This window comes from Phyllobates terribilis, unplaced genomic scaffold (assembly GCF_046119375.1).
Source record: "Phyllobates terribilis strain yellow unplaced genomic scaffold, ASM4611937v1 Scaffold_2__4_contigs__length_985480577, whole genome shotgun sequence".
In the NCBI taxonomy this organism is placed as follows: Eukaryota; Metazoa; Chordata; class Amphibia; order Anura; family Dendrobatidae; genus Phyllobates; species Phyllobates terribilis.
Window position 1 is genome coordinate 975655945 of NW_027362762.1, and position 22186 is coordinate 975678130.

General features: G+C 43.9%; 1 long non-coding RNA gene across 1 annotated transcript; it reads right to left on the reverse strand.

Moving 5' to 3' along the window:
• Positions 1-1676: 1676 nt before the first annotated feature.
• On the reverse strand, positions 1677-13045 carry LOC141253129 (uncharacterized). The gene is made up of 3 exons (XR_012314239.1): positions 12930-13045; positions 9302-9485; positions 1677-2443 (listed from the first exon to the last, which is right to left on the reverse strand). It is a non-coding gene; the product is annotated as an uncharacterized lncRNA (long non-coding RNA).
• Positions 13046-22186: the final 9141 nt, after the last annotated feature.

A 22186-nucleotide genomic window follows, 5' to 3' on the forward strand; every position in this document is an offset into this window, starting at 1 on the left:
CAGAAAAGACCTGACATGTTGCAGCAGCGTTGTATTGTGAACTACACCACTATTAGCTGAGAAAAGTTCATTATTCCTACAGCAAACAAATGGTTAATATTAGACAGCAGTGATGGACAGTAAACTGAACACTTCCTTGCAGAGAACACACTGTTGCTGCAGCGTTGTTGTATGAACTGTACCAGTACTAGCAGAGAAGAGATTGTTATGCTTACAGCAGACAAATGGTGAACCACAGGTCTGAGCTAGGACATCACTGCAGATAGATGAGAAATAAGCCGGAGTTTGCAGAAGAGATGATTTGCCAGCTGAGGATGATGAAGCAAACTCCACAAGTTCAGGTGGTAACTGAATGAAAAGCTACTGAATACTCCGGCGGCATAGAGCAGCCTGCGCCGGCCTGACAAGGCCTTGGGGGATGATGTCACAGGAGTTCACCAGGTTACATGAAAAACAGTAAATGGAGACGGTCCTAAGAGAAGGGAGCAGGGATCAGCGCCGGTCCTGGATCAGGTGACCAACAATATGCTTATTATCCCTCCAGACTGTAATAATGCGCTGGGAATGGGATTCGCTTCAAATCCATTTATTGTGAATATGAGGAAATCTGCAGAATTCACATTTGCTCATCATTATAACTTTGTATATTTAGGGAACCTCCCCTGTGTCCCCCGCTGCTTATGATCGGCATTGATTGGTCTTATTGTTGTACTTATTTCCTATGAATCATGTTTTCTCTGCCCTTTAGGACGTCTTGTGTTTGTGTTGCTTCTTACCCATTGATTGTGGGTCCCGTCATATTGTGATTTACTGCACGGCGTAGTATCTATGGCCCTGTGGTTTTATTCTACAGCCGCTCACCCGGCGTCACGCTGACGAGGAGTTTCCCCCGCAGCAACAAGAGCCGAAAACGTGAAGGAGCAATTCTGAGAGACGCGAAGACACAATCTCCATATACCTGGTAAAGCCGCGCCTGGTGCAGGTCCCTGTACACACCTCGGCTCCTGACATCCTGTCCTGCGGCCGCCCTCAATGTTTTACTTCCCTTTTTATCGTCGTATTCAATCTTAGGACAAATGAGTCATGAAAAGACTAAAAACAGAACTGCCTCGACCTTTAGTGGGACGCGCGTCGTGGTGTGATTCACAGCCGGAGCGGCGCTGATTCCTCCGCTGCCGCCGTAGGACAAGTGTAAGGACTTTTCATTATTAGTCCCTTATACTGTTATTACTGAAGCTTCATCTAAGGCCAAAGCTGCACGGACGAGTCCTAAAGAGGCAGAAGAGACGTCATTATCCGTCATCGTCACTGATCATCTGCAAGACCGGAAGAATGATTGGAGAAAAAGAAGAGAGGCGAAAAGGGCCGATGATCAGTACAGAACATTGGGGGCTGGGATTTAGTCACAAAATGTACAATTGGTGGAGGGAGGTTGAACTTGATGGACCGAGGTCTTTACTCAACCTACGTTACTATGTAAAAAATCTCTAATCCCAGTGATATACAGCGGTCTGACATTAATTTACTTTCTACAAGAAGCTATTACTTTCTATTACTAAATATATTGTCTTGTACCAAAGGACTCACATTTATCTCGCTCTTCACTTAATGATACTGTTACTTTATACTTTATTACAAAACTTTACATTTAATCGTATTCGTTTTATACTATGTTACGTCTGATTACTTTATCCAGTGTTCCCCTGACGCTCATTATCTTTGTATGTTACGTCTGATTACTTTATCCAGTGTTCCCCTGACGCTCGTTATCTTTGTATGTTACGTCTGATTACTTTATCCAGTGTTTCCCTGACGCTCGTTATCTTTGTATGTTACGTCTGATTACTTTATCCAGTGTTCCCCTGACGCTCGTTATCTTTGTATGTTACGTCTGATTACTTTATCCAGTGTTTCCCTGACGCTCGTTATCTTTGTATGTTACGTCTGATTACTTTATCCAGTGTTACCCTGACGCTCGTTATCTTTGTATGTTACGTCTGATTACTTTATCCAGTGTTCCCCTGACGCTCGTTATCGCTCGTTATCTTTGTTCCTCTTCACACTTTATACTTATTTCCCTTGCAGATCATTGCATCACTGTTTCCACCCTTATATTCTTTTGTTCTACCTTAACTACATGATATCATTTTTACGGCTTCTTTTCACAAGTCTTTATCTTTCCTCTGCATTACTTTACACATTACATTCGTTTAATGACATTACACGGCGATATCACTTTATACTACAGATCACACACTACAACTATCGATTACTTTCTGATCATTGTTTTTATAATGATGGATAGACAGAAAAAAGTGGAATCAAGCAGATCTAAATGTTTTCTGCGCCTCCTGGTCCTGTGTATTGGTGCCGGTCCGATTACACCCCGGGCTCCGGAGATCCTACTGCCGGTTCTGAATGCTTTTATTCTCACGTTTTCAATCTTAGGACAAATAATTAACAAAGAAACTAATGTGAGACCTGCGCGACCTTCAGAGGACACGGGTGATACTTTATATCAAACTCTAGAATACGTTACACAACTGTATCAATGATGTTACTTTACATTCTATCACTTTATGCTCATATATAAATGTATTTTTCTTCACACTTTTCATATATACATTACAATACGATATATTACTGCATCTTGTCCTACATTAGATTCCTCTGTATTACAACTTACTCCTTTATACTACACTAGATGGTGGCCCGATTCTAAAGCATCGGGTATTCTAGCATATGTCTCCCGACCCTCCTTTATAATGGCCCATGCAGGAAGTCACATCCCCCCCGTATATAATACCCCATGCATATAATACCCCATGCAGGATGTCACATCCCCCCTATATAATGCCCCATGCAGGAAGTCACATCCCACTATAGTGCCCCATGCAGGAAGTCACATCCCCCCTATATAATACCCCATGCAGGATGTCACCTCTCCCCCATATAATGCCCCATGTAGAATGTCACCTCTCCCCCCATATAATGCCCCATGTAGGATGTCACCTCTCCCCTATATAATGCCCCATGTAGGATGTCACCTCTCCCCTATATAATGCCCCATGTAGGATGTCACCTCTCCCCCCATATAATGCCCCATGCAGGATGTCACCTCTCCCCCATATAATGCCCCATGTAGGATGTCACCTCTCACCCCATATAATGCCCCATGTAGGATGTCCCTTTCCCCCAAATAATGAACCATGCTGGATGTCATCACCCCCATATAATGCCCCATGTAGGATGTCACCTCTCCCCTATATAATGCCCCATGTAGGATGTCACCTCTCCCCCCATATAATGGCCCATGTAGAATGTCACCTCTCCCCCCATATAATGCCCCATGCAGGATGTCACCTCTCCCCTATATAATGCCCCATGTAGGATGTCACCTCTCCCCTATATAATGCCCCATGTAGGATGTCACCTCTCCCCTATATAATGCCCCATGTAGGATGTCACCTCTCCCCCCATATAATGCCCCATGCAGGATGTCACCTCTCCCCCATATAATGCCCCATGTAGGATGTCACCTCTCCCCCCATATAATGGCCCATGTAGAATGTCACCTCTCCCCCCATATAATGCCCCATGCAGGATGTCACCTCTCCCCCCATATAATGGCCCATGTAGGATGTCACCTCTCCCCCCATATAATGCCCCATGCAGGATGTCACCTCTCCCCCCATATAATGCCCCATGCAGGCTGTCACATCCCCCCTATATAATAACCCATGCAGGATGTCACCTCTCCCCCCATATAATGCCCCATGCAAGATGTCACCTCTCCCCCATATAATGCCCCATGTAGGATGTCACCTCTCCCCCATATAATGCCCCATGTAGGATGTCACCTCTCCCCCCATATAATGGCCCATGCAGGATGTCACCTCTCCCCCATATAATGCCCCATGTAGGATGTCACCTCTCCCCCCATATAATGCCCCATGTAGGATGTCACCTCTCCCCCCATATAATGGCCCATGCAGGATGTCACCTCTCCCCCATATAATGCCCCATGTAGGATGTCACCTCTCCCCCCATATAATGCCCCATGCAAGATGTCACCTCTCCCCCATATAATGCCCCATGTAGGATGTCACCTCTCCCCCCATATAATGGCCCATGCAGGATGTCACCTCTCCCCCATATAATGCCCCATGTAGGATGTTACCTCTCCCCCCATATAATGCCCCATGCAGGATTTCACCTCTCCCCCATATAATGCCCCATGCAGGATGTCACATCTCCCCAATATAATGCCCCATGTAGGATGTCACCTCTCCCCCGATATAATGCCTCATGCAGGATGTCACCTCTCCCCCATATAATGCCCCATGTAGGATGTTACCTCTCCCCCATATAATGCCCCATGCAGGATGTCACCTCTCCCCCATATAATGCCCCATGTAGGATGTTACCTCTCCCCCCATATAATGCCCCATACAGGATGTCACCTCTCCCCCCATATAATGCCCCATGCAGGCTGTCACATCCCCCCTATATAATAACCCATGCAGGATGTCACCTCTCCCCCCATATAATGCCCCATGTAGGATGTCACCTCTACCCCATATAATGCCCCATGTAGGATGTCACCTCTCCCCCCATATAATGGCCCATGCAGGATGTCACCTCTCCCCCATATAATGCCCCATGTAGGATGTCACCTCTCCCCCCATATAATGCCCCATGCAAGATGTCACCTCTCCCCCATATAATGCCCCATGTAGGATGTCACCTCTCCCCCTATATAATGGCCCATGCAGGATGTCACCTCTCCCCCATATAATGCCCCATGTAGGATGTTACCTCTCCCCCCATATAATGCCCCATGCAGGATGTCACCTCTCCCCCCATATAATGCCTCATGCAGGATGTCACCTCTCCCCCATATAATGCCCCATGTAGGATGTTACCTCCCCCCCATATAATGCCCCATGTAGGATGTTACCTCTCCCCCATATAATGTCCCATGTAGGATGTCACCTCTCCCCCATATAATGCCCCATGTAGGATGTCACCTCTCCCCCCATATAATGGCCCATGCAGGATGTCACCTCTCCCCCATATAATACCCCATGTAGGATGTTACCTCTCCCCCCATATAATGCCCCATGCAGGATGTCACCTCTCCCCCATATAATGCCCTAGGTAGCATGTCACCTTTCCCCCATATAATGCCCCATGTAGGATGTCACCTCTCCCCCCATATAATGCCTCATGCAGAATGTCACCTCTCCCCCATATAATGCCCCATGCAGGATGTTACCTCTCCCCCATATAATGCCCCATGCAGGATGTCACCTCTCCCCCATTTAATGCCCCATGCAGGATGTTACCTCTCCCCCATATAATGCCCCATGCAGGATGTCACCTCTCCCCCATATAATGCCCCATGCAGGATGTCACCTCTCCCCCCATATAATGGCCCATGCAGGATGTCATCTCTCCCCCATATAATGCCCCATGCAGGATGTCACCTCTCCCCCATATAATGCCCCATGCAGGATGTCACCTCTCCCCCCATATAATGGCCCATGCAGGATGTCATCTCTCCCCCATATAATGCCCCATGCAGGATGTCACCTCTCCCCCATATAATGCCCCATGCAGGATGTCACCTCTCCCCCATATAATGGCCCATGCAGGATGTCATCTCTCCCCCATATAATGCCCCATGCAGGATGTCACCTCTCCCCCATATAATGCCCCATGTAGGATGTTACCTCTCCCCCATATAATGCCCCATGCAGGATGTCACCTCTCCCCCATATAATGCCCCATGCAGGATGTCACCTCTCCCCCCATATAATGGCCCATGCAGGATGTCACCTCTCCCCCATATAATGCCCCATGCAGGATGTTACCTCTCCCCCATATAATTCCCCATGCAGGATGTCACCTCTCCCCCCATATAATGGCCCATGCAGGATGTCACCTTTCCCCCATATAATGCCCCATGCAGGATGTCACCTCTCCCCCATATAATGCTCCATGCAGGATGTCACCTCTCCCCCATATAATGCCCCTATGGCCCCATACAAAAAAAAAAAATCCAATACTCACCTCACTGCTTCTCTGGACTCCAACGTAGCCGGCATGTTCACGCTGTGCGCTGTGACCTGTCAGGAGAGAGCGCGGTGTAAAGACATCACCGCGCCCTCTGACCTGAAACGTCACAGAGCATCAGCGGAAGACACAGGAGTTGATGCGCAGGCACGGGGAGGGGTAAGTATGACGCCGGGTGCCGGGGTCCTGATCAAGTGGGGGGAGGGACGGGAGGAGAGGAGAGGGGAGGGGAGAGGAGGGGAGGGGTAAGTATGACACCGGGGTCCTGATCGAGCGGGGGGAGGGACGGGAGGAGAGGAGAGGGGAGGGGAGAGGAGGGGAGGGGTAAGTATGACACCGGGGTCCTGATCGAGCGGGGGGAGGGACGGGAGGAGAGGGGAGGGGAGAGGAGGGGAGGGGTAAGTTTGATGCCGGGGTCCTGATCGAGCGGGGGGGAGGGACGGGAGGAGAGGGGAGGGGAGAGGAGGGGAGGGGAGGGGTAAGTATGACGCGGGGGTCCTGATCGAGCGGGTGGAGGGACGGGAGGAGAGGGGAGGGGAGGGGAGAGGAGGGGAAAGGAAAGGAGGTGAGGGGAGAGGAGGGGAGGGGCGTCACACTTGTCCTCGGGAGATAAGCGGCTGTAGCCGCTGATCTTCCGACGATAGCCGCATGTAGGTCAGCGGCGCCTGCGGTCGGGGGACTTATGCTGCGAGCAGCCGGCTGCATCGCCGCTGACCTCCGTGCCTCACATGAGCCGCTAATGGCCGCCATGTTTTTCTGAAATGCCGCGTCGCTGATTGGCCGCGGCCGTACCAATCAGCGACCCAGGATTTCCAGGACAGACAGACAGACAGAAAGACAGACAGGCGGGATAAGACAATTATATAGATAGATTTTATTACATTACATTGTACTGTATTATATGACTTTATATACTCTATTATTCCGTGATATCTCTTATCTCTGTTATGTATCACTGTTATACTATACTAGATGGTGGCCGGATTCTAACGCATCGGGTATTCTAGAATATGTATGCGGCCGACCGGGCGCAATTAGCAGAGCGGTGTTTAAATTTGGCGCCAAAAATGGTGATTGGTCACGGCCGCGACCAATCAGCAGAGCGGTGTTTAAATGTGGCGCCAATAATGCTGATTATTCGTGACCGGTAACCGCGACCAATCAGCAGAGCGTTGTTTAAATTTGGCGTCAACATCGGTGATTGGTCGCGGCCGCTATTTAAATGTGGCGCCCAAATCGGTGATTGGTCGCGGGCAGCGGCCGCGACCAATCAGCACAGCGGTGTTTTAACTTTTGGGCCAAGATCAGTGATTGGTCGCGGCGAGAGATCGCGACCAATCAGCGAATCGTATTGGTGAGGACCAGGGAGCGGCGCTGCCTGTGCGGCTACTTCCGCTGCGAGAACCCGGAACATGAGCGACTGCTCGCAGCAGAAGTATCCCGACCCTCAGCGCCGCTCCCCGGTCTCCCTTGACACCCTAGCTGCATGGAGGTCAGCGTTGCCGGCGGTCGGGAGATGAGCGCCTCGCGCCGATCATCTCCTGGCAGCATCACCGCTGAGCTCTGTCCCGCAGATGAGCCGCTAACGGCCGCCATCTTTTTTCAGAAATCCCGCGGCGCTGATTGGCCACTGCCGGACCAATGAGCGACGCGGGATTTCCTGGACAGACAGACAGACGGGATAAGACGATTATATATATAGATAATATTACATGATATGAGATTATACTTATAACTGTATTACGTTACTTTCCATCACTTTGCACTATATCATTTATACTATAATATATTCCGCAGCTTTATACAGTTTATACACATTTATATCATTTATACTATAATATATACCGCAGCTTCATACAGTTTATACACATTTATATCATTTATACTATAATATATACCGCAGCTTTATACAGTTTATACACATTTATATCATTTATACTATAATATATACCGCAGCTTTATACAGTTTATACACATTTATATCATTTATACTATAATATATACCGCAGCTTTATACAGTTTATACACATTTATATCATTTATACTATAATATATACCGCAGCTTTATACAGTTTATACACATTTATATCATTTATACTATAATATATACCGCAGCTTTATACAGTTTATACACATTTATATTATTTATACTATAATATATACCGCAGCTTTATACAGTTTATACACATTTATATTATTTATACTATAATATATACCGCAGCTTTATACAGTTTATACACATTTATATTATTTATACTATAATATATACCGCAGCTTTATACAGTTTATACACATTTATATCATTTATACTATAATATATACCGCAGCTTTATACAGTTTATACACATTTATATTATTTATACTATAATATATACCGCAGCTTTATACAGTTTATACACATTTATATCATTTATACTATAATATATACCGCAGCTTTATACAGTTTATACACATTTATATCATTTATACTATAATATATACCGCAGCTTTATACAGTTTATACACATTTATATCATTTATACTATAATATATACCGCAGCTTTATACAGTTTATACACATTTATATTATTTATACTATAATATATACCGCAGCTTTATACAGTTTATACACATTTATATCATTTATACTATAATATATACCGTAGCTTTATACAGTTTATACACATTTATATTATTTATACTATAATATATACCGCAGCTTTATACAGTTTATACACATTTATATCATTTATACTATAATATATACCACAGCTTTATACAGTTTATACACATTTATATCATTTATACTATAATATATACCGCAGCTTTATACAGTTTATACACATTTATATCATTTATACTATAATATATACCGCAGCTTTATACAGTTTATACACATTTATATCATTTATACTATAATATATACCGCAGCTTTATACAGTTTATACACATTTATATCATTTATACTATAATATATACCGCAGCTTTATACAGTTTATACACATTTATATCATTTATACTATAATATATACCGCAGCTTTATACAGTTTATACACATTTATATCATTTATACTATAATATATACCGCAGCTTTATACAGTTTATACACATTTATATTATTTATACTATAATATATACCGTAGCTTTATACAGTTTATACACATTTATATTATTTATACTATAATATATACCGCAGCTTTATACAGTTTATACACATTTATATTATTTATTTGCACCATTTTACCTTCCTTTCGAGGACTTTATGCTGTAATGTCACCACATCATCGCTTTACAGGACTTTTTATTACTTTCTAGGACTTTGCGCTTTATGATTTTATTCTCTGCCTTGATCTTTCCTCTTTATTAGTTACAATAGGTGACTGTGATCAGTGATCCGGCGATCATTGGGAGCTTCATGATCCTTTGACCTGTTTTTCAGTGAAGTTATTTAGTGATTGATACAAGGATTCTTCTCTACATTCTCAGCGGTTTCATTCTAGCGCGGCACTTGTAGAATAGTGATTTATTCCATTATTCCACTAGATGGTGATTATTATTATTATTATTTCGGATTTACACTGAATCTACAGAGCCTGAGACAGTGCTGCACATCCAGGGAAGACGAGGGCTGTGAGAACTAATATTGGCCCCGTAAAGGGCTCTACCCAAAAAAGTCAAAGTATCCACCAATCAATGCGATAGTGAATAACTCGCTGATCACTGGTGGTCCGACCACTGGGACCCCCAGTGATCCTGAGATCGGAGCTCTGGAACGAGAACGAGGCTCTGCAGCCCCCATAGATTCATTGTCAGGGGGCTGCAGGATCGAGCCGAGCACGGTCCCAGCAATCAGCAAGTTATCCCTTACCTCAATGATAGACGATAACTTGTTATTGGTAATAATCCTTTATTCCACGTTCTCAGGAGTAAAAATGAAAATCTGGCAGAAACTATCCCAAGTGATGAGGAGCCGAGGTCAGAACAAACTCATGTCCGTCCTCAAAGATCCCGGAACGGATCCCAGGATCGGAGTTTATGGGTTTCATGAAACTTTTGTGCAATTTATTGGGACTGAAAGAAAGTGAGGAGGAAACGAGTTATAGATGGGAATTTCACTGTATAAAGATATTTTCATATAAAGAACAGAAAGGATGAGAAAATACAAATCTTACCCCCGGGATACCGGCCCCGAGTGCAGGAAGGTAGGAAAGTCGTAGATATCACTGGGATAATAAGGGAAAGCTGATAGAAAATGACACGAGGTGCTAGAGAAGGGAGTAAGTGGGAAGTGATCATGTCAGCACCATCAGCCCAAACATGGTAAAGATGAGCGCCGTCTCCGCTGATCATCATCGTAATAACAGGATTATTGAGTCTCGGGATACAGGAGCATTCAATGAAAATAGAAAAGAATTTAATGTGAAAAGTTCCAATGAATAATAGTAAAGTTGTCAGAGCAGCAACGGAGAACTAAAAGGAATCCTGAATCCACCGACCCGGAGAGTTATCAGAGTATACAGACATCCATCAGACGGATAAAGTGCATGTCCGCCCGGGAATGAAGCTTCGTCTTGTTTTTTATTGAAAGCTTCTGGATTTGCTCGTTCTCGCTGATCAGAAATCGGGAGACGGGAAGTGGAAACATTGTGACCGTCGTCCGTCCGATAAATAATCTCTATAGTTTCGTTACAGGAGAATTAAAAAGTAATTTATAAAAGAGGAGCGATCTGACCTCAATGACCGGCAAAAAGTAATTGTCTCTGCATCAGACGTGCGAGGTCCGGACAGAGGTCCGGGCAGAGGCCCGCCAGAGGACAGGGCAGAGGACGGGGCAGAGGACGGGGCAGAGGTCTGGGCAGAGGTCCTGGCAAAGGTCCGGGCAAAGGACAGGGCAGAGGACTGGGCAGAGGACAGGGCAAAGAACCGGGCAGAGGTCCAAGCAGAGGACAGGGCAGAGGACCGGGCAGAGGACCGGGCAGAGGACCGGGCAGAGGACAGGGCAGAGGACCGGGCAGAGGACAGGGCTGAGGACCGGGCAGAGGTCCAAGCAGAGGTCCAGACAGAGGTCCAGACAGAGGTCCAGGCAGAGGACCGGGCAGAGGACCGGGCTGAGGACAGGGCTGAGGACAGGGCTGAGGACCGGGCAGAGGTCCAAGCAGAGGTCCAGACAGAGGTCCGGACAGAGGTCCAGGCAGAGGACCGGGCAGAGGACCGGGCAGAGGTCCAGGCAGAGGTCCGAGCAGAGGACCGGGCAGAGGACAGGGCAGAGGACCGGGCAGAGGACCGGGCAGAGGTCCAGGCAGAGGTCCGAGCAGAGGACCGGGCAGAGGACAGGGCAGAGGTCCGGGCAGAGGTCCTGGCAAAGGTCCGAGCAGAGGACAGGGCAGAGGACCGGGCAGAGGTCCAGGCAGAGGTCCTGGCAAAGGTCCGGGCAGAGGACAGGGCAGAGGACGGGGCAGAGGTCTGGGCAGAGGTCCTGGCAAAGGTCCGGGCAAAGGACAGGGCAGAGGACTGGGCAGAGGACAGGGCAAAGAACCGGGCAGAGGTCCAAGCAGAGGACAGGGCAGAGGACCGGGCAGAGGACCGGGCAGAGGACCGGGCAGAGGACAGGGCAGAGGACCGGGCAGAGGACAGGGCTGAGGACCGGGCAGAGGTCCAAGCAGAGGTCCAGACAGAGGTCCAGACAGAGGTCCAGGCAGAGGACCGGGCAGAGGACCGGGCTGAGGACAGGGCTGAGGACAGGGCTGAGGACCGGGCAGAGGTCCAAGCAGAGGTCCAGACAGAGGTCCGGACAGAGGTCCAGGCAGAGGACCGGGCAGAGGACCGGGCAGAGGTCCAGGCAGAGGTCCGAGCAGAGGACCGGGCAGAGGACAGGGCAGAGGACCGGGCAGAGGACCGGGCAGAGGTCCAGGCAGAGGTCCGAGCAGAGGACCGGGCAGAGGACAGGGCAGAGGTCCGGGCAGAGGTCCTGGCAAAGGTCCGAGCAGAGGACAGGGCAGAGGACCGGGCAGAGGTCCAGGCAGAGGTCCTGGCAAAGGTCCGGGCAGAGGACAGGGCAGAGGACAGGGCAGAGGACCGGGCAGAGGACCGGGCAGAGGACAGGGCAGAGAACAGGGCAGAGGACTGGGCAGAGGACAGGGCAGAGGACCGGGCAGAGGACAGGGCAGAGGACCGGGCAGAGAACAGGGCAGAGGACCGGGCAGAGAACAGGGCAGAGGACCGGGCAGAGGACACGGCAGAGGATCGGGCAGAGGACAGGGCAGAGGACCGGGCAGAGAACAGGGCAGAGGACCGGGCAGAGGACAGGGCAGAGGATCGTGCAGAGGACAGGGCAGAGGACCGGGCAGAGGACCGGGCAGAGGACAGGGCAGAGAACAGGGCAGAGGACCGGGCAGAGGACAGGGCAGAGGTCCGGGCAGAGGACCGGGCAGAGGACAGGGCAGAGGACAGGGCAGAGGTCCTGGCAAAGGTCCGGGCAGTAGTATAATAGAAACAAGTTACCAATTCTGCATTTATCACCCACTTCTGGTTTTGGCTCCCACTCCTGAGAAAAAATACTGACTGAAAACTGACAAAATACTTATAGTGGGGCCGCGGCCTCACAACCACTATATATTGTATGCAGTACAGATCCCTACACTGTGATCCCTACACTGTGATCCCTGCACATGGACTGGAAATCAATGGCTGCCAAGCTAATAATGATCCCACCTCAGACGGGTGCGGAGGAGACGTTCAGCACCAGCAGGATTAGATCTCATGGGTTCATGGGATCCGGCTCACACAGATGGAGTTTACAATAGATCGGAATCTGCCACAAATGTAACAATGTAACAATGTATCAATGCATTTACTGCAGATTTACCTCCTACCTGTGACTCTGCCGGGGAATGGTGCCAGGAGCAGTGCGCCCCGAGAGCAGCGCCAGCCGCCGGGTGCGGAGGATGTGATGGGGCCGCAGCTTTATCACACACAGATATTTGTTCCTGTTTGACATGAAACCTCCGACCACAAAGTGCGATTCACTAGAATGACTTCATAACCCTGGAAACGAGAGGAAACGCCGCGTGTAAGGTCATAATCTCATCATATAGGGCCCCCGCCATAATGGGGGACAGGATGGGAGCAGGGCATCCTGGGAATATGGATCTCAGGACACAGACAGGGGATCTCTGCAGATTCCCGGAATATCACTCCTAATAGATCCCCACCTCCGGTCAAGATTCAGATCTTAGTAACTGTTCACACAAGACGCTAAACAACCTATAAAGACACAAGTATCTGCTGCAAGTAGGTAAAACAATTTGTATATACCTGGATATAATAAAAACAAATGGGGGGCTACATAGTACAAGTAATAAGGGTAATAGCAGTATTGGCGCCAAATTTAAACACCGCTCTGCTGATTGCGCCCAGTGGGCCCCATACATATTCTATAATACCTGATGCGTTAGAATCCGGCCACCATCTAGTATATATATATATGTATGTACAGTGAAATTGTAAAGGTAAACTAATCGTGAAAAGTAATCAAAGTCCTTATTTATATGTATCTATACTTTCTATATGTAGATCAATTGAAATATGGCGGCACAGTGTCTCGGTGGTTAGCACTGTATGGTGGCTCAGTGGTTAGCACTGCAACTTAGCAGCGCTGAGGTACTAAGTTCAAATCCCACCAAGGACGACATCTGCAAGGAGTTTTTATGTTCTCCCTGTGTTTGTGTGGGTTTCCTCCCACACTCCAAAGACTGAGAGGGAATATAGATTGTGAGCCCCATTGGGGACAGTGATGATGTCTGTAAAACGGAGTGAAATTAATGGCGCTATATAAGTGAGTAAAATAAATAAACACAGCTTAGGTTAATGTTTTTGGTAATAATTTTGAAAAACTTTTTTTTTCTCATGAGTTTAAAGAAGATGAAAACAAAAATAATGTGAATATGTGAAATGATGAGATAGTGAGGCTGCGCTCCAGAAGAAGCCGGCAGGCGAAACTCAAGTCAAGAATGAGAAGACGACTATTTCTCCCAACTTTCATGAACTATAGTACGTGTCATGTATTTTGATTTGATATTTTAAAGGAAACTGTCTCTGCACTCACTGAGTACCAGATATAATGTACTGTCTGTACTCACTGAGAACCAGATATAATGTACTGTCTGTACTCACTGAGAACCAGATATAATGTACTGTCTGTACTCACTGAGAACCAGATATAATGTACTGTCTGCACTCACTGAGAACCAGATATAATGTACTGTCTGTACTCACTGAAAACCAGATATAATGTACTGTCTGCACTCACTGAAAACCAGATATAATGTACTGTCTGCACTCACTGAGAACCAGATATAATGTACTGTCTGTACTCACTGAAAACCAGATATAATGTACTGTCTGTACTCACTGAAAACCAGATATAATGTACTGTCTGTACTCACTGAAAACCAGATATAATGTACTGTCTGTACTCACTGAAAACCAGATATAATGTACTGTCTGTACTCACTGAGAACCAGATATAATGTACTGTCTGTACTCACTGAAAACCAGATATAATGTACTGTCTGTACTCACTGAAAACCAGATATAATGTACTGTCTGTACTCACTGAAAACCAGATATAATGTACTGTCTGTACTCACTGAGAACCAGATATAATGTACTGTCTGTACTCACTGAAAACCAGATATAATGTACTGTCTGTACTCACTGAAAACCAGATATAATGTACTGTCTGTACTCACTGAAAACCAGATATAATGTACTGTCTGTACTCACTGAAAACCAGATATAATGTACTGTCTGTACTCCCTGAGAACCAGATATAATGTACTGTCTGTACTCCCTGAAAACCAGATATAATGTACTGTCTGTACTCACTGAGAACCAGATATAATGTACTGTCTGCACTCACTGAAAACCAGATATAATGTACTGTCTGCACTCACTGAAAACCAGATATAATGTACTGTCTGTACTCACTGAGAACCAGATATAATGTACTGCCTGTACTCCCTGAGAACCAGATATAATGTACTGTCTGTACTCCCTGAAAACGAGATATAATGTACTGTCTGTACTCACTGAGAACCAGATATAATGTACTGTCTGTACTCACTGAGAACCAGATATAATGTACTGTCTGTACTCACTGAGAACCAGATATAATGTACTGTCTGTACTCACTGAAAACCAGATATAATGTACTGTCTGTACTCACTGAGAACCAGATATAATGTACTGTCTGCACTCACTGAGAACCAGATATAATGTACTGTCTGTACTCACTGAAAACCAGATATAATGTACTATCTGTACTCACTGAAAACCAGATATAATGTACTGTCTGTACTCACTGAGAACCAGATATAATGTACTGTCTGTACTCACTGAAAACCAGATATAATGTACTGTCTGCACTCACTGAAAACCAGATATAATGTACTGTCTGCACTCACTGAAAACCAGATATAATGTACTGTCTGTACTCACTGAGAACCAGATATAATGTACTGTCTGTACTCACTGAAAACCAGATATAATGTACTGTCTGTACTCACTGAAAACCAGATATAATGTACTGTCTGTACTCACTGAGAACCAGATATAATGTACTGTCTGTACTCACTGAAAACCAGATATAATGTACTGTCTGTACTCACTGAAAACCAGATATAATGTACTGTCTGTACTAACTGAAAACCAGATATAATGTACTGTCTGTACTCACTGAAAACCAGATATAATGTACTGTCTGTACTCACTGAGAACCAGATATAATGTACTGTCTGTACTCCCTGAGAACCAGATATAATGTACTGTCTGTACTCCCTGAAAACCAGATATAATGTACTGTCTGTACTCACTGAGAACCAGATATAATGTACTGTCTGTACTCACTGAGAACCAGATATAATGTACTGTCTGTACTCACTGAAAACCAGATATAATGTACTGTCTGCACTCACTGAGAACCAGATATAATGTACTGTCTGTACTCACTGAAAACCAGATATAATGTACTGTCTGTACTCACTGAAAACCAGATATAATGTACTGTCTGCACTCACTGAAAACCAGATATAATGTACTGTCTGTACTCACTGAGAACCAGATATAATGTACTGTCTGTACGCACTGAAAACCAGATATAATGTACTGTCTGCACTCACTGAAAACCAGATATAATGTACTGTCTGTACTCACTGAAAACCAGATATAATGTACTGTCTGCACTCACTGAAAACCAGATATAATGTACTGTCTGCACTCACTGAGAACCAGATATAATGTACTGTCTGCACTCAATGAAAACCAGATATAATGTACTGTCTGTACTCACTGAAAACCAGATATAATGTACTGTCTGTACTCCCTGAAAACCAGATATAATGTACTGTCTGCACTCACTGAAAACCAGATATAATGTACTGTCTGTACTCACTGAGAACCAGATATAATGTACTGCCTGTACTCCCTGAGAACCAGATATAATGTACTGTCTGTACTCCCTGAAAACCAGATATAATGTACTGTCTGTACTCACTGAGAACCAGATATAATGTACTGTCTGTACTCACTGAGAACCAGATATAATGTACTGTCTGTACTCACTGAAAACCAGATATAATGTACTGTCTGTACTCACTGAGAACCAGATATAATGTACTGTCTGCACTCACTGAGAACCAGATATAATGTACTGTCTGTACTCACTGAAAACCAGATATAATGTACTGTCTGCACTCACTGAAAACCAGATATAATGTACTGTCTGTACTCACTGAGAACCAGATATAATGTACTGTCTGTACTCACTGAAAACCAGATATAATGTACTGTCTGTACTCACTGAAAACCAGATATAATGTACTGTCTGTACTCACTGAGAACCAGATATAATGTACTGTCTGTACTCACTGAAAACCAGATATAATGTACTGTCTGTACTCACTGAAAACCAGATATAATGTACTGTCTGTACTCACTGAAAACCAGATATAATGTACTGTCTGTACTCACTGAAAACCAGATATAATGTACTGTCTGTACTCACTGAGAACCAGATATAATGTACTGTCTGTACTCCCTGAGAACCAGATATAATGTACTGTTTGTACTCCCTGAAAACCAGATATAATGTACTGTCTGTACTCACTGAGAACCAGATATAATGTACTGTCTGTACTCCCTGAAAACCAGATATAATGTACTGTCTGTACTCACTGAGAACCAGATATAATGTACTGTCTGTACTCACTGAGAACCAGATATAATGTACTGTCTGTACTCACTGAAAACCAGATATAATGTACTGTCTGTACTCACTGAGAACCAGATATAATGTACTGTCTGTACTCCCTGAGAACCAGATATAATGTACTGTCTGTACTCCCTGAAAACCAGATATAATGTACTGTCTGTACTCCCTGAGAACCAGATATAATGTACTGTCTGTCCTCCCTGAAAACCAGATATAATGTACTGTCTGTACTCACTGAGAACCAGATATAATGTACTGTCTGTACTCACTGAGAACCAGATATAATGTACTGTCTGTACTCACTGAAAACCAGATATAATGTACTGTCTGTACTCACTGAAAACCAGATATAATGTACTGTCTGCACTCACTGAAAACCAGATATAATGTACTGTCTGTACTCCCTGAAAACCAGATATAATGTACTGTCTGTACTCACAGAGAACCAGATATAATGTACTGTCTGTACTCACTGAGAACCAGATATAATGTACTGTCTGTACTCACTGAAAACCAGATATAATGTACTGTCTGCACTCACTGAGAACCAGATATAATGTACTGTCTGTACTCACTGAAAACCAGATATAATGTACTGTCTGTACTCCCTGAAAACCAGATATAATGTACTGTCTGCACTCACTGAAAACCACATATAATGTACTGTCTGTACTCACTGAGAACCAGATATAATGTACTGCCTGTACTCCCTGAGAACCAGATATAATGTACTGTCTGTACTCCCTGAAAACCAGATATAATGTACTGTCTGTACTCACTGAGAACCAGATATAATGTACTGTCTGTACTCACTGAGAACCAGATATAATGTACTGTCTGTACTCACTGAGAACCAGATATAATGTACTGTCTGTACTCACTGAAAACCAGATATAATGTACTGTCTGTACTCACTGAGAACCAGATATAATGTACTGTCTGCACTCACTGAGAACCAGATATAATGTACTGTCTGTACTCACTGAAAACCAGATATAATGTACTGTCTGCACTCACTGAAAACCAGATATAATGTACTGTCTGTACTCACTGAGAACCAGATATAATGTACTGTCTGTACTCACTGAAAACCAGATATAATGTACTGTCTGTACTCACTGAAAACCAGATATAATGTACTGTCTGTACTCACTGAAAACCAGATATAATGTACTGTCTGTACTCACTGAGAACCAGATATAATGTACTGTCTGTACTCACTGAAAACCAGATATAATGTACTGTCTGTACTCACTGAAAACCAGATATAATGTACTGTCTGTACTCACTGAAAACCAGATATAATGTACTGTCTGTACTCACTGAAAACCAGATATAATGTACTGTCTGTACTCACTGAGAACCAGATATAATGTACTGTCTGTACTCCCTGAGAACCAGATATAATGTACTGTCTGTACTCCCTGAAAACCAGATATAATGTACTGTCTGTACTCACTGAGAACCAGATATAATGTACTGTCTGTACTCACTGAGAACCAGATATAATGTACTGTCTGTACTCACTGAAAACCAGATATAATGTACTGTCTGTACTCACTGAAAACCAGATATAATGTACTGTCTGCACTCACTGAAAACCAGATATAATGTACTGTCTGTACTCACTGAGAACCAGATATAATGTACTGTCTGTACTCACTGAAAACCAGATATAATGTACTGTCTGTACTCACTGAAAACCAGATATAATGTACTGTCTGTACTCACTGAAAACCAGATATAATGTACTGTCTGTACTCACTGAGAACCAGATATAATGTACTGTCTGTACTCACTGAAAACCAGATATAATGTACTGTCTGTACTCACTGAAAACCAGATATAATGTACTGTCTGTACTCACTGAAAACCAGATATAATGTACTGTCTGTACTCACTGAAAACCAGATATAATGTACTGTCTGTACTCACTGAGAACCAGATATAATGTACTGTCTGTACTCCCTGAGAACCAGATATAATGTACTGTCTGTACTCCCTGAAAACCAGATATAATGTACTGTCTGTACTCACTGAGAACCAGATATAATGTACTGTCTGTACTCCCTGAAAACCAGATATAATGTACTGTCTGTACTCACTGAGAACCAGATATAATGTACTGTCTGTACTCACTGAGAACCAGATATAATGTACTGTCTGTACTCACTGAAAACCAGATATAATGTACTGTCTGTACTCACTGAGAACCAGATATAATGTACTGTCTGTACTCACTGAGAACCAGATATAATGTACTGTCTGTACTCACTGAAAACCAGATATAATGTACTGTCTGTACTCACTGAAAACCAGATATAATGTACTGTCTGCACTCACTGAAAACCAGATATAATGTACTGTCTGTACTCCCTGAAAACCAGATATAATGTACTGTCTGTACTCACAGAGAACCAGATATAATGTACTGTCTGTACTCACTGAGAACCAGATATAATGTACTGTCTGTACTCACTGAAAACCAGATATAATGTACTGTCTGCACTCACTGAGAACCAGATATAATGTACTGTCTGTACTCACTGAAAACCAGATATAATGTACTGTCTGTACTCCCTGAAAACCAGATATAATGTACTGTCTGCACTCACTGAAAACCAGATATAATGTACTGTCTGTACTCACTGAGAACCAGATATAATGTACTGCCTGTACTCCCTGAGAACCAGATATAATGTACTGTCTGTACTCCCTGAAAACCAGATATAATGTACTGTCTGTACTCACTGAGAACCAGATATAATGTACTGTCTGTACTCACTGAGAACCAGATATAATGTACTGTCTGTACTCACTGAGAACCAGATATAATGTACTGTCTGTACTCACTGAAAACCAGATATAATGTACTGTCTGTACTCACTGAGAACCAGATATAATGTACTGTCTGCACTCACTGAGAACCAGATATAATGTACTGTCTGTACTCACTGAAAACCAGATATAATGTACTGTCAGCACTCACTGAAAACCAGATATAATGTACTGTCTGTACTCACTGAGAACCAGATATAATGTACTGTCTGTACTCACTGAAAACCAGATATAATGTACTGTCTGTACTCACTGAAAACCAGATATAATGTACTGTCTGTACTCACTGAAAACCAGATATAATGTACTGTCTGTACTCACTGAGAACCAGATATAATGTACTGTCTGTACTCACTGAAAACCAGATATAATGTACTGTCTGTACTCACTGAAAACCAGATATAATGTACTGTCTGTACTCACTGAAAACCAGATATAATGTACTGTCTGTACTCACTGAAAACCAGATATAATGTACTGTCTGTACTCACTGAGAACCAGATATAATGTACTGTCTGTACTCCCTGAGAACCAGATATAATGTACTGTCTGTACTCCCTGAAAACCAGATATAATGTACTGTCTGTACTCACTGAGAACCAGATATAATGTACTGTCTGTACTCACTGAGAACCAGATATAATGTACTGTCTGTACTCACTGAAAACCAGATATAATGTACTGTCTGTACTCACTGAAAACCAGATATAATGTACTGTCTGCACTCACTGAAAACCAGATATAATGTACTGTCTGCACTCAATGAAAACCAGATATAATGTACTGTCTGTACTCACTGAAAACCAGATATAATGTACTGTCTGTACTCCCTGAAAACCAGATATAATGTACTGTCTGCACTCACTGAAAACCAGATATAATGTACTGTCTGTACTCACTGAGAACCAGATATAATGTACTGCCTGTACTCCCTGAGAACCAGATATAATGTACTGTCTCTACTCCCTGAAAACCAGATATAATGTACTGTCTGTACTCACTGAGAACCAGATATAATGTACTGTCTGTACTCACTGAGAACCAGATATAATGTACTGTCTGTACTCACTGAGAACCAGATATAATGTACTGTCTGTACTCACTGAAAACCAGATATAATGTACTGTCTGTACTCACTGAAAACCAGATATAATGTACTGTCTGCACTCACTGAAAACCAGATATAATGTACTGTCTGTACTCACTGAGAACCAGATATAATGTACTGTCTGTACTCACTGAAAACCAGATATAATGTACTGTCTGTACTCACTGAAAACCAGATATAATGTACTGTCTGTACTCACTGAAAACCAGATATAATGTACTGTCTGTACTCACTGAGAACCAGATATAATGTACTGTCTGTACTCACTGAAAACCAGATATAATGTACTGTCTGTACTCACTGAAAACCAGATATAATGTACTGTCTGTACTCTCTGAAAACCAGATATAATGTACTGTCTGTACTCACTGAAAACCAGATATAATGTACTCTCTGTACTCACTGAGAACCAGATATAATGTACTGTCTGTACTCCCTGAGAACCAGATATAATGTACTGTCTGTACTCCCTGAAAACCAGATATAATGTACTGTCTGTACTCACTGAGAACCAGATATAATGTACTGTCTGTACTCCCTGAAAACCAGATATAATGTACTGTCTGTACTCACTGAGAACCAGATATAATGTACTGTCTGTACTCACTGAGAACCAGATATAATGTACTGTCTGTACTCACTGAAAACCAGATATAATGTACTGTCTGTACTCACTGAGAACCAGATATAATGTACTGTCTGTACTCACTGAGAACCAGATATAATGTACTGTCTGTACTCACTGAAAACCAGATATAATGTACTGTCTGTACTCACTGAAAACCAGATATAATGTACTGTCTGCACTCACTGAAAACCAGATATAATGTACTGTCTGTACTCCCTGAAAACCAGATATAATGTACTGTCTGTACTCACAGAGAACCAGATATAATGTACTGTCTGTACTCACT